Here is a 13,670-nt window from a genome sequence, read left to right as displayed (position 1 = left end):
CGCAAGTGCAGCAGTTCATGGCATCTTTAAAACAGACAAATGAAAGACATCTTGACAAAAACTACTTCCACTCATGTCTGCGTCACCTTTCTCTTTCCTCTGCTGCAGTTTCTCTCTCTTCATCGTCCTCTCAGACTTCACTCTCTTTCCTGTCTCTGCCTCTGTTCTTATATCTGAGGAGACCAAACAAAGCTGCACATGCAAAACCTGAGAGAGAAGAACCTCATGAGGCTTTCATTACATGCCACCGCTGTGCACTGCCATGCAGAGAAAATGGAAAATCCACAGAGGAGAGCAGTGAATAAGACAAGGCCAGAGAAAGATACAGGACATGGACGCACAAGAAGCTGGAGGCTTCAAACGGCTTCACAAAGTGTGTGTGTGTTTGTGTCGGGGGGGTGGGGTTACCATGACAGTGTGATATCTGGATCAATCTACAGCTAACGTTCAGATTTCCAGTGAAATGAAGGCTTTGTGTGTTTCTGTGAAGTGAATGCAGCGTCTCTCCTCGTTGTGTAGCAGGCCTGCAGTGACTTTGAGCTCTTATCTCTCTGTTTATGTGTCTTGGTTGCCTGAAGAGATACTTTCTTCTTTCTTCCAGACTGATATAAGCTGCCAAAGTTCTCAAATGTTAAACATGCGTCCATACAAGAGCCCATGATTAAATGAAGCTATATAAAATTGGCAAAAATGTGATTCCAGGAACTATCAGATCCACCAATCAGTAAACAGGATTACAAATCTGGGATGACATTCGATGCCATCTGGTCCACTTTGTGCTTTGGACACGTTTCAGCAAGAAAAAAGTATTAAGGGCTGATACCCAGCTCTGTCAATGAGACAAATGTCTCTGCAAATTCAATCTCAGGGTAAAACTAATGAGAGGTTACAGGTACGCAGCATGTGAAGATGTAATAAGTGGACTTGTGAGATAAACTGATAAACCAATATTTCCAACACTTCTGGCTGTATTTCCAGTGTGTCTGTGTCGTGGTCCTGCAGGTCCTGCAGGTGGAAACATCCCTTGGTGTGTTTGTTCTTGTGTCTGGGGAGGGAATAAATAATATTTCTGTATGCAGTGAAACGTTCTCACCAGTGCTCCTGTTCGATGGTGAAGCCGAGCTGTTTTCGTCTTTTGTCACAGACATTTGAACAAACTGTTTGTCTCACAGGTGAACATTCAGCTGTTTAATGGCTGCTCGACATTTGAATGCTGGTGCAGACGTGCTCATGTTGCTTTGTGTGTTTTCAGGCTCAGTCTGTGTGTGCTTTGGATTACAGCTTCATCAGATATGAACTTCTGTTCTTTCACAGCTCTTCATTAAATGAACTGGTTGTTGTTTTTTGCTATTGATTAGCCATTTTAAGGTATATTTTCTTATCTCCGGCTGCACCCACACCATAACTGTCTTGCAAAATATGAAGTCTTTGCGACTGAGCTGTGTGGTGATATGGTGTTGTATTATGAACACCTTTGCTCCTGGCCCTAGTGTTTGTGTGGTCTTTGAACTCAGGTGGATACACACACGTGACTTCTGCTCTGGTGCGTTATGTTGTAGCTCTCACTGTCACTTTCATGTGCATGTGTGTGCAGCTTAAGAGAGGAAAAGTTCAATTTAAAACAAAAGCAGAATTTGGGCTGCAAAAGTGGTTGCAGATGGTCCAGAGAGAGATACCAAGCCATAGATAACCTACTCATAGCCACATGTGACATTGTGGTGGGTCACATGGCTCCTCGGTCATTTGTGTGGCAGCCTGTGTGGATAATCTGAACCACTAACTCCTAAATGTTTCTTATTGTGTCGTAAAACACCACAGATTTAATGGGGAGCTGCTCAATAGACACTGGCAGCGTGCATTTATATTTGTGTGTGCATGCAAGATTGCATGCTAAATTGCACGTGCTTATTTAGGGACATGCATGTGATTACCGTGATGAGTTTTTCTTGAGCAGGATAATGCGTCTGTTTAAATCGATGTGTGCTGAGCTACGTCTCGGCGCTTAATTAGCCTCATGAAATCACAGTTGTAAAGTTTCAAATGTGAAAGTCATCATGCGGTGGGATGTGCAGCATCAGACGGCCTCTCATCACATGTGTTCTGAAGGCTCTAACTAAAGAACTCGGTGCACCCGTGGCCCCTGCAGTGTGCTGGGTTATGTTAATGACATGGCTACACAAAGGAACTGTCTGCTTTAATTATGGAAGAGTGTTGGGCTCATGGCTCCTGCTCCCCTTTCTGTTTCTTTGATATTCCTTCCTCCTCTTCCACGCAGTTCCTTCCTTTTTTCACTGCACCCCTAATGTGGCTCCTTTGATTTCCCCTCCCCTGCACCGTGAGGAGAGGTGAACTAATCCTCTGAATCAAATGTGTCACCTACTCTGAGCAGGAATGAATAGGCCCTAGATTACCACTGGACACTAATCGCATTTAGCCTCCACGATGATAGCTTCTGTTGTGGGCTGGGCTCTGGGTCTGAGGCCGGGGTGATTTGGTGCATGTCTCGAGCTTTGGCGGGGCCCAGCTGTTGTCATGCACCTGTTGAGCCTCTTCCTTCCTTTTGCTTCCTGGACCTTGTGGAGGGAAGCTCATTGTGGTATCATATTATTATGGTTTGCAAAGAGACGGAGAGCAGCCATTTATTTAATGAAGATAAACATTCACATATCTGTAGACCAGGAATATTGGTGAGAAATACCAAAACCACATATTTAATGCAACCTGGGTCTTATTTTCCTGGCTTCACTCTGGACAGTTTTCTCACCAGTGATGCCTTTTTGCTTTGTTCTCAGCAGTGACTGTAACTTTGTGAGTTCATAACTAAGAAAGTGGCTAAAACTATGAAAACCCTGAAAGATACGAGTTATAATTAACTGGAATAACCCTTTAAGCTTTAATCAAGATCCGAGAACATCCAACAGAAACAAGTGAATAGCTGAGTTCAGTTAGCGGCACGCTGGCTTTTTTATTGTTATTCTGCTTTAAGTCAGCTAATGTCTAACAGAAGGTTGATGGTGTAACTGCTGGTGGATCGTAGAAAAAAAGGCAAATACTAAACATACAGGGAGTTACAGCTCTAATTTAAAACACAGCTGAACTGACTTCTTCATTAAGAAGATGGGGACGAGCCATCAGGGAGAAACTACAACAAAGAAGGTTCTGTTCCTCACATGTACAAACCGAGTGCAGCATTGCTAATGCTAACAGCATGTCTGAAACGGCAAATTAAAATCACTCAAAGCCGTGTGTGATGAGGATAAATGGACTCTCCATTTGTAAACAGTGGTGATGTAAAGTGCTTTACTGAACGCCGGTGAAGCTGAGGAACAGGTCCTTCAGTCTGTGTGCTGACACACATCATATGGATCAACAGCACACCATCATCAGCGGCCCCAATAGTGTGAAAATACTTTTCTCTATCCCTCTTATTTAAAAAAACCTCAAATCTGTAAGATTTGGATCAGCAGTGAATCAGGCGTCATGTTTAAAAGGACGTTCTCCACATGTTCCATATAGTTCCTTTACTTCAGTGCATTGTATTTACAGCAGTCTGTGTCCGTCTCTTATACAGAAAAGGATTTCTAGAGCTTCACCTTCTTTTTTTCCTCACTCTTTTCTCTTTTCTCCTTCCTCACCTCCTTTTTTCCTCACTCTTTTTTCTTTTCTCCTTCCTCCTTTTCTCTTTCTCAGCACATACTTCATGCAGATCCAGTGTGGAGGGCATGGAGCGAAGCTATTTGCAGCTTGACTGACAGTAAATTTTCATTTTGACAGGCTCTGTTACATTGTCTTCTCCCTGTTAGCCGTGGCCTTCTCACTCCCCCACCCTTCTGTCTCCTTGAACCATCCAGCTGTGCAGCCCCTCATCAACGAGGCCTTGTTTCCCCCGTCTTTCAGTCTCTTTGTCTATCTTCGTCATCTCTCTCCTTATTGCCATCCTCCTCCTCATCTCTCTTTGGTCATCTCCCTCCTGAGTGCTGTGCGTTTTATGACTGCCAGTATAGTGAGTCCAGTCTTTCACCGGGACAAAACGACCGCCCTTGGAGTGACACTATGAACATGCTGTCACCCCCTCCCACCCCAACCTGAATAGATTGACACACAGATGGCCTGAAGGACATGTACTGTGTGTGTGTGTGTGTGTGTGTGTGTGTGTGTGTGTGTGTGTGTGTGTGTGTGTGTGGGTCTTTGGGCGGGGGGATGCACATTCATGTATGCATGAATAAATGGTTTTATCTACATTTACACTCAGAGCACAGGGCTTGAGGATTGATTCCTGATGTTATAGGCAGCATCTCAGCCTTTATAGGAAGAGTGAAAGAATGCATCCAACCCCAGAATATGTTTTTGTTTTTGAACAACATGAAACAGCGAAAATGGCACGAAGCAACTATTTTTTTTGTCCATAATGTACATCAATTCCAGATGGGCAATACAGATTCCCGAAAAGACATGTTTACGTGTGTGTACTGCTGTCATGCGATGCCCATCATGCTGTGGTTCTACCATACCATGCCTTTACTGATCATGCTTTTGCAGACCGCAGGCACACGTCATAGTGGGCTGTCAGTGAAGGCAACAGCTACCCTTCATTCCTTCAGGTTCATGGTTGAACAGAGGTTTCTGTCAGTCAGTGTGATGAGACCAAAACAAGCATGGACAGTTAATCTAGCATAGAAAGCCGGGTCATTAATAACTAGCCCATAGAGGTCATTTGTGGAAATCAGATGGTTATTTTTCATGAATAAGAAGAGGATTCCTCCGATTAGTTTAAATGGGAAGGTTCAGTTCTATTCTTGAAATGATTTGCTTGATTTTCAGAGGCATCAGAAATATGATGCACCATGTTTATGTGCTTTCAGTTAACTATTTGGATGTAATGTGTGGTCATAAGAGGGATACATAAGTTCCCCTTCTTAGCAGCGATAAGTCTAATCTGCAAAGATTACTACCAGCTGTGATCATTTGGGTTCATTAGTTTAGCTTGCCATTTTTAATAGCTTTTAGAAGTTGTGGCGGTCTTTCTCTTTTTCCCTCATGTGAACTGCAGTTTATCTTCACTGTAAATTGTTGTGATTACATTCTTCTTACACTGCTTCCTAGCAGAGGCAGCAGAGGCAGCGGCAGCTTCGCTCCTCCGTCACTGAATATACTGGAAGTGTTCAGCCAGAGCACCGCTTGGATATTTATTTTGTCAGCGCTCACAAATGAACGCACATAGGCAAGCTCATGGCACAGACTGAACAGCACTCTCTCCAAGCCAGAACACGTTACATGTGGACTACGTGTCACACGGTAGACCCTGACGACTTCTCTGCCTCGTTGTCTTACTTGCACTCTCGTGCCAGACAAGTGGTCCCTCAGGCTGCTGGCACTGATGCTCAGAAATTGCTGCAATTGTTTCACATTATTTTGTCATTGTGACGCTGGTTCATGCAGGCTGTCTGTGGTCTGTCGTCCTTCATAAGAAGATCAAAAGCGGCTTTGGATGCTCGATCTAATTTACTACTTGCTTTGACTATGTGAGGTGGTTCAAGGTCAAGTACAGTGGAAGCAGGAGATGATGTGCAGGTGGCGATAAGTTGGATCAGGAAATGAAGTGCCACTAAGGAACCCTGTTTTCACGTGACCTCGACAAACCCATTGACAGGGGATCTGCTTTATACCAAGCCACCACAGATGGGTTTTGAATAGAGCTGTGTGATTTGACCAAAATCTCATCCCAATGTAGGTCATTTCATATCCAGATAACAATGGATCTTAGGGGTGGACGGGATACTGGTTTCATCACCATCAGCGGCGTCATGTTCTGCCACGACGATGTCACATCGCATATTTAGCATATTAAAAATAGCATGCTTTACTGTTGCTGCAATAACATGCAGGTAGAGGGCTACACATGTACTCATAGAACTGGAGTTACACCCACTAACTACTATTTCCCTCACTATGACGCTGACTCCGGTTTCTCTGTTTTTGACTGCAAGGACCAACACAAAAGTCATCTTCTACTCCCAACATCCAAGAATGTGAAGAGCCAGTGGATTAACTGACAGAATTGTCCCCACAACAACAACTGGAAAACTCTTATGTGCACCCTAAGCATTTTGTTTTTGACTGCTCTGAGGGCCAATTTCCAAACAGGATTTATTTCAAAAAGTTTAAGGGTGGATTGAGACCAACTTCAAACTTAGAAACTGTGAGTTTTTATGTTGCTTGAATGTTTATTTTGGTGGTTAGCCTGTTGAATTTGGCATTAGCATGTCGCATGACTGGTAGCGTCCACTGTAGACCCACACACTGCAATGTTTTTTCTGGTCCGTGTCAAAGTCCATGCAACAGGAGTAGCCCTTCTTTTAGGTACGAGCTCCTTGTTTTGTATTGGCTGGTAAGAATGAATGCATGCAAAGCATCATCCATGCAAATATTACTATAAAGAGTGTGATTTGTGATACCACAAAATAAACAAGCATAATATAAAGATGAAGTTTTTTTGATATGGCACAGCCCTCGTCTTGACCCCTTTCCTGCAGACTAGCCACAAGAATATCCGTGATGCAGAGTGGAGTCTTGGCTCCCTCCATCGAACCGAGATAACCAGTTGGTCAAAACCATTTCAGTGTATGCTTCACTTCTAATTATCTTCTGCTCTGACTTCACAAGACCATCCTCTTTAAAACATCGAGTTGTTAAGAAAGCACCTCAAAGTGTTTCTGGAGGCAATCCAAGCGTCTACAACTGCCTGCCGATGTTGTGTCTGATAATGATCTGTTTTGCTGAAATTGCAGGTGTAATTGGGGCCTTTGTGTGTTAAGATGACACTTTGCACCCCCAGAGCCAGAGCTCTTTATGCCTCGGATGGTCCGCATCGTCAGAAGACCATCCCCCTGAAGGCAGGATCCGATCTTTTCCATCGTCCATCATTCATAGTCTTGACAGGCCAGTGAATTCCCCGCACCCCTCCCAGCCTCTAGTTCAAAGCCTTACATTTGCCACCAGAGAGGGGGTGTAGTGGTGAACTTGGGGCCCGCTGACAGAATTTACCCTCAAGATGTTTTCAGTTGAATGTCCTCTGAAGTGGGAAGACTTTTTCTGCTTCTGTTTTTGACTTCCTCGAGTCCACTGTGGGTATTTTACTGTAAGTGGTGAGATCATGTTTGTCATGCTTTTACTTTGGCATTTGTTGGACTCTTAGAGGAAGCGGGGGAAGCAAAACAACGTTCCTCTCGCAGCCTGCATCAAAGTCCCGTTCTCTGCAGAACTTTAAAGTGGACTTCAGGGCTGTTACTGCGACGTCTTTGCTGTTAGCGTGGAACAGAACTACCTTTTGATTTGCACCAACTAATGATCGTCGTCACTGTTGGATTGAAAAATAGGATTTGCAAATACTTTGTCCCATAATGGTGTCTGAAATACAGGACTTAAATGACAATCAGCCTTGAACGAGGGCTTGCAGACACATTGCTAAAACATCATAAACCATATTTCCAAGGCCGGTTTTACAGTCACTCTCTGAGTGTTTCAAGATGTGGGGGTGATGTTGGGACCTGGAGGGCAGACTTGGTCAGATAGGCATCAAACAATTAGCCATGGTGAGCATGAGACTCAGTCTTTGATGGTTCTTATCAACCCCCCCCCCCCCCCCTTCCTTTTTTCCTGGAACATTTCTTGGCTATTTAGAACTATCAGTTAATTAGATGTTGCTGCTAAGATGCTACCTCTTTGGCTCGGCATTTTGATCACAAAGCAAAGATTAGCGATACATTTTCTTAATTGAACCGTGGATCAATATTCTCTGGACTAATAACATCTGCGCCGTCTTCTCACTGTGGTAAATGCTGCCTTTGTGTTCCTTCCCAGAGTTGTTACTCACAGCACCTCAGGTTCAGCCTTGCACTTTGCATTAGCCTTTGCAACCACAAAACCTCGTATTGTTTACTCGCAGCACCTGTGGTCGCTTTGTTAACAGGAAATAGGAAGTTGCCTGTTTACATCTTGCTCCGCCATGGCTTTAATGTTGATGCATCTGATGAAGCTGCCTCCTCACGTGTCAGTATCAGGTGATTTTTTAAATGCTGCTGTTTTTGTTGTTCAGACATTTTTCTAGGTTTGAGTCTAGCTTAATAAAAATAAATCCAGCGGTTAGATGCGATCAGTCGTGAAGGTTTTGATCATATGTACTGAATGATCCTCGCTCCAGTTCAGTCAGGGCCGCGCTCATGGTTCAGACCTGCCTCATATGGTGGACTATATTAACCGACACTGCACCGGGATCAGATTAGATGCATTATATAAGATATCTATCCAGTCACTGCAAATATAGCACACAAGCATGTGATCACATGCCACACTAATGCCTCTGAAATCCAACTTGACACAGGACACCACTCAGCGTGTGCACACACATACTGTACAGACAACTGTATATTCATTCATGATATACAAAACTAATGCATCAGACGTGTAGGGCAGATATCAAGGTGTGGTTTCATTATTGAGTGACATGTCACAGTTTAAAGGGGTGCTGCAGTGACTGAGATTTCCTGGCATGTAGTCCTTAGCATGAGTCAGCTTTAAAAACACTGCATCCTACATATCCCATAATGCAACTCGGTGTCTGTCGTTACATGTTCGACGCTCCCGTCTTTCAAACTTCATGCCCACAGTATGTAATGCCAAATATTTGAAGTCTCAAGCCTAACCCAAGATAACCGTGATGACATCACAGTGATATCATCACATTTTAACCACATTATTTATTCTTTTATTTCATTTCATAGCCACAGAAAGATTTCACAGACTTAATGCTGCTCCTCATTCTGGCTCAACTGACCTTTATGTGTGAAATGAGTGAACTTTCCCTTTAAATGCTACCTAAAGAAGCTGGACAGGTCACATCAGCAGTCGACATTAATTAGACATTAGGCCAAGTGTCAGCTGTTGCCAGGCAGAATAATTGTTACATATTTGTAGGTGAGCCACGCCCCAACAGTTCAATGTAAATACCAACTGGAGGATTCACATTGGTTTTTGACCACCCTGCACTGGTTAACTTCCAGCCTTGAAAAGCAACACAGCGTCCTGCCCCCCCCCCCTCCACGCAGAGCACTCACATCATACCTTTAGTTAGCTTTAGCTCCAGCAGGAGGGCATCGTATGACGGCGTCTCAGGCTCAGCGTTGTTTGCCCAGCGCCCTTCGCAGTGAGCTGCTTCTCCTTGTCCCTGCACTTTTTGCCATGCAGGTCTGCAGTGGAAGAGCCCCCCAGCTAATTAGAGACTTGCCAGTGGAATTTCACTGCGACAAAGGGAGCTATTCATGTCGGCAGGATGGTGAAAAGGCCGCGCTGGCAGCACTGATAGCATTGCTCAGAGGGGTTAGCAAAATGAAGAGACTTGACTTTGAAGGCTTCCTCTAGACTCAATGCTGCTCCCTCCGCCTTCGGTGCCCCCCACCCACTCCCACCGCTGTCTTCCCTTCAGTTTTGCCATCTATCATCTTCTGTTGCTCTGCAGTATGGGAGGGTAGATCTGAGCTGGCCCTGTCACAGACCGCCAGCACAGGGGCTAAATAGTTGACCCCCCATCTTAACATGTTGTCTTCAGTGTCTTGATCTGGTGTCTCTGTGGCACATTTTCATGTCAAACAGACGCCGTCCATTTCACTGCCCCACTGTTAATCCACTCTCTGAGCGCATCTGCCAGCCTGGAGATCCCTTGTATAAACTCAGGATATGACCTTCAGCCTCATCTATTAGCAGAATTAGTCAGGTTAAGAGGCTCTTGCGCCAGTTTTGGGTAATCAGGCGAATAAATCAGCTATTGCTGTTTTTTTGCCAATTTTAGATGTTTTATTTTGCAAACGTAATGCTCAGTGATTTAACCCAGCAACACAAACGGGCCAGCAGCAGCAGAGAGAGGCAGCAGGGATAAAACGGCATGTGTAAGCAACATTTTGACATCCAGCTGTGAGTGAAGGGTTTATTTCCACCAAGCAGAGTTGGTGATTGTGAACAACAAAGATGCTTTTGATGACTTTTATTTTGTTTGTCGGGTTGAAGTGTGTTTTGCCACGATTTAACGAGGCAGTTAAGCTTCATTTAAAGGTGTTTTTAATAAGGAAAATCTATAAGAACGTCTGTAAGACACCGACTCGAATGTATTGGCCATCCACGTCTGTTGGGCTGGCAGTGGAACGGTTGGAAAATTTGAACATATTGCCCAACCCTATCGTGCTCTTCCATCCATCAAGCTATCCGCCCGTCTACCCCTCCGCCTCACCATCCTCTCCTCTGCACAGCTTTCCTACATTACATTCAGACGGAGGGGAATTCCCCTCGTGTGTAAAATGCGAGCCACCCTTGTCTTTTCCATCACATTTTCCACGCATGCCATCAAGTGAAATCATGGTATCCGTACATGTCGGGATATAGCATACTTTGTGGATCATCACTGAGAAGCTTGATTCTCAGAGTTCATTCTTGGCCACGGAAACAGCAGAAGACAAAAAAAAAAAAAAAAAAAAAAAACACTTCTGCAGATGGTGCTCAGCTGAAAGCTCTGGAAAAAGTTACCAAGTTGAGTTATGGTTTTACAGGATTTGCTCTTTTTTAAAAAAATAAATAAAAAAATTAAATTAGTGAAACACCTGGAGGGTTAAGGATTGTCATCACATTGATGCAAAATCATACGGAAACCCAACATTTCCTGTCATGAGCTAATCCCAGAGATGTTAGGGTGGCTAACCCACTCATCATATCACCCAACCCGTGTCCATATCACACAGAGACGTTCATTTAGTGCACATAATCAACCTGCATTAGACGAATGAGACTCTTACATAACACACATCCTAACACACAGGTCGCACATGCACACGCTTTACTGCTGACTTCCTGTCCGATGGGACTCTGAAGACAACTTCCTCCTTCCCTTCCTGTGTCAAAGCACTTTCAGTCCAGTCATCTGTCTCACTTTCACAGATTTTCTCACATATTTTCTCTCAGTTAATCTCTCTTTTCCTCTCATTTCTTTTCTAAACGGTGTTTATTTCTGTCTCTTTGTTATGTAGCATGTCGCCGTCTGTTTGGTCAGCCTGTCTGCTGATGCTTCTCTGCATTTCTGCTCATGTGAATTTTTATTCAGACACAAACCATAATGAATTGTACCACAGATAGAAATGCCTCCACATGCCATTTTCTAATATGAAGTTGTAATAGCTGTGCTGTAAGGCACAGCTAGTAAAGCTACAACCAGCTTTTCACTGTGTGCTTAATGGGAACTGACAGGTAGGAACTAATGTCAAAAGGCGTATTGAAGCAGAACAACGTATGGTGACACGTCTGCCCCTAAGTTAACTATCATCGTACTGAATCACTGCTGTTTTGCATAAAGCTGAACTCTGAGTTTTCTTCAGCCGTCACTCTGCTGTCTGTCAGCGTTGTTTTCAACCGTCAGACTGTTGAAATTAATGAGTGTCTTGTTGGCAGTTTGATAATGCTGTGTTACCAAACTATTACTATTACACTACTAAAATATTAGCAGTTGAATTATTCTTATTTAAAAAAGGCCAAATCAGCTGTCTTGTCGTGGATGATGAGACATTATTGTTCAGCATTTGGGAAATTATTAATAATTATTGGTTTTCCAGCTGAAAGTCAGGTGAGAGGATGGATACCACTCTCATGTCTGTCCAGTAAATATGATGCTAAAGCCAGCAGAAGGTTAGCGTATCTTAGCATAAGACTGGAAAAAGGGTTAGCTAGCTGGCCTGGCTTTGTCATGAGATAACAAAATCTGCCTTAAGATCTCTAATTTACATGTTATACAGGTCTATTAATAATTCTGTCTTCCATTTGTGTGAAAAATTTAGAAGAAAAGTGGACAAATCTGTTTAAAAAATGCAGTAAGAGTGTATGTGAGGTAAGAGTGTGTGCATATTAAAACAAGTAAAATGAAACAGACCAACAGTGTGAAAAATGAGGCTACCTGACCTCTATAGAGCACAGCCAGGTTAGCTCCTCCTACCAACAGTCTTGATGCTAAGCTAGGCTAAACTGTCATGACTCCAGCTCCATACTTGATGCACAGACATAACATTGATTTTAATTTTTCACTCTCAGAAAGAGTTTCCCAAGAAGGTGAAGCACTTCTGTAACAACATGGAAGACTGGCGCTCACAGCTGATGTTAGCGCGGCTACAGCGAGCTGCGTTTGTGCCCTGTCTGAGATGACGGGTTAGCAAACATCCAGGTTTGACCCTAAAGGTTGCAGAAGTCCGTAGCATGTGTGCTAACGTCTCTGTCGAAGTGTCTGGTTCCACAGCTGACACTGAAACCAGTAACGCTAGCTGTAGGAGGATGTTTCTCCTCCCATTATAGCATGACCGTGACGCAGGCCCATAGATAAATGTTTGGCTTTCATGTCTGTCTGTGAGGTAAACAGGCCGGGGCTTCTCAGGCCACAGCTCCACTCACAGCAGGAGAGGATGGAGAGAGGAGCGGCGGGAGAAAAAGATGGAGAGAACAGGAATGAAGAAGGGAAAAGAAAAGCAGGCAGACAAATGTAAATGGTTAGGAAAGAGGGGACGAGGTCTTCAGACGAGAGAGGGAAGGAGAGAGAGGAGAGATGAGGGGAAAAAGTCAACAGAAGAAAGAAAAGTAAGCCGGAGGAATGAGGGCAGAGGGAAAGGGGATTTCATGGGGCGGAGGAGGGGCGGGTGTCCTTGCTGGCCTTTGTACTGTATGGCCTTGTTTGTTTTCTGTATGCTATATCCCTCCCCTCCTCCGCCCCTCCCACCCTAACAGTCCTCTTTTTCTTTCTTCCAGGGCGGAGACGAGGCGGAGCACACGACGCAGGAGGCCGGGGGGAATCATTAGCTGCACACAAACACACACAGTATGACTGGTAGGTGATGTTCTGCACATGTCCCGTGTGTTTGCTGCATGCATGTCGGTTTCTGTGTTTACACATCCCACACCGGGCAGCAGCTGGTCCAGAGTCAGTGCTGTTTGTGTAATGGTTCATTATCTTTATCTCTTCTCTAAACGTGCACAGTGATTCGTCACACGTGCTCATACACTCTGTCCGTGGTCCCGTCTCAGACACTCACAGGTCTGAAGCTGATAACAGGAAGCTCCTCTGACGAGCGGCTCCTCTGAGCCACCTCGACTCATTTCTGTGCATCAAGTCTTGATTGATTGATTGATTTCCTCTTCACTACATATAGTTTGTGGTTAGATTGTTAAATCAGTTCCCTGTAAATTAAATGTAGTTAGAGCATTTTTTGGTGATATTTTTGATTAAATTTTAATTAGTTTTCTTCATAACTGCTTGAAATGCCTGAAGGAAGGCTAATAAATCTATATTTCAGGTTTTAATGTGCTAACAGAAGGCAAGAGAAGTAAACCAGTAAACATCTGTTTATTTGACTGTTTATTCAAATCTTGTTGCTCAGTCATCTACTTGAGTTGTTTTAATGGTTATTAAAGACCAAACTGGCTTTAAGTCAGAGACTTTTCTCTGGACATCATGTGATGTCTGTGCTGATCCTGGTCCTGGACTCACACAGTCAAACTTTAAATTCTGTTTCTGTGACTCTGCAATAAAACATCTGCAATCAGCTTCAGGGTGGGGCCTCCTGTAGGGCTGTAGCATCCTCCTCTCCTCTCCT

At 44.0% G+C, this 13,670-nt stretch overlaps 1 long non-coding RNA gene across 1 annotated transcript in view; it reads left to right on the top strand.

Annotated features, from left to right (window-relative positions):
• Window positions 1-13,204, top strand: part of LOC121624404 — a 49,853-nt gene extending 36,649 nt beyond the window's left edge. Inside the window, exon 3 of the long non-coding RNA XR_006007869.1 lies at window positions 12,826-13,204. This is a non-coding gene — a long non-coding RNA (uncharacterized LOC121624404). The remainder of the gene's footprint in view (window positions 1-12,825) is intronic.
• Window positions 13,205-13,670: the final 466 nt, after the last annotated feature.

The sequence above is a fragment of the Chelmon rostratus genome, chromosome 21 (genome assembly GCF_017976325.1).
Source record: "Chelmon rostratus isolate fCheRos1 chromosome 21, fCheRos1.pri, whole genome shotgun sequence".
NCBI lineage: Eukaryota > Metazoa > Chordata > Actinopteri > Chaetodontiformes > Chaetodontidae > Chelmon > Chelmon rostratus.
This window is presented reverse-complemented; position numbering and strand designations above follow the sequence as displayed.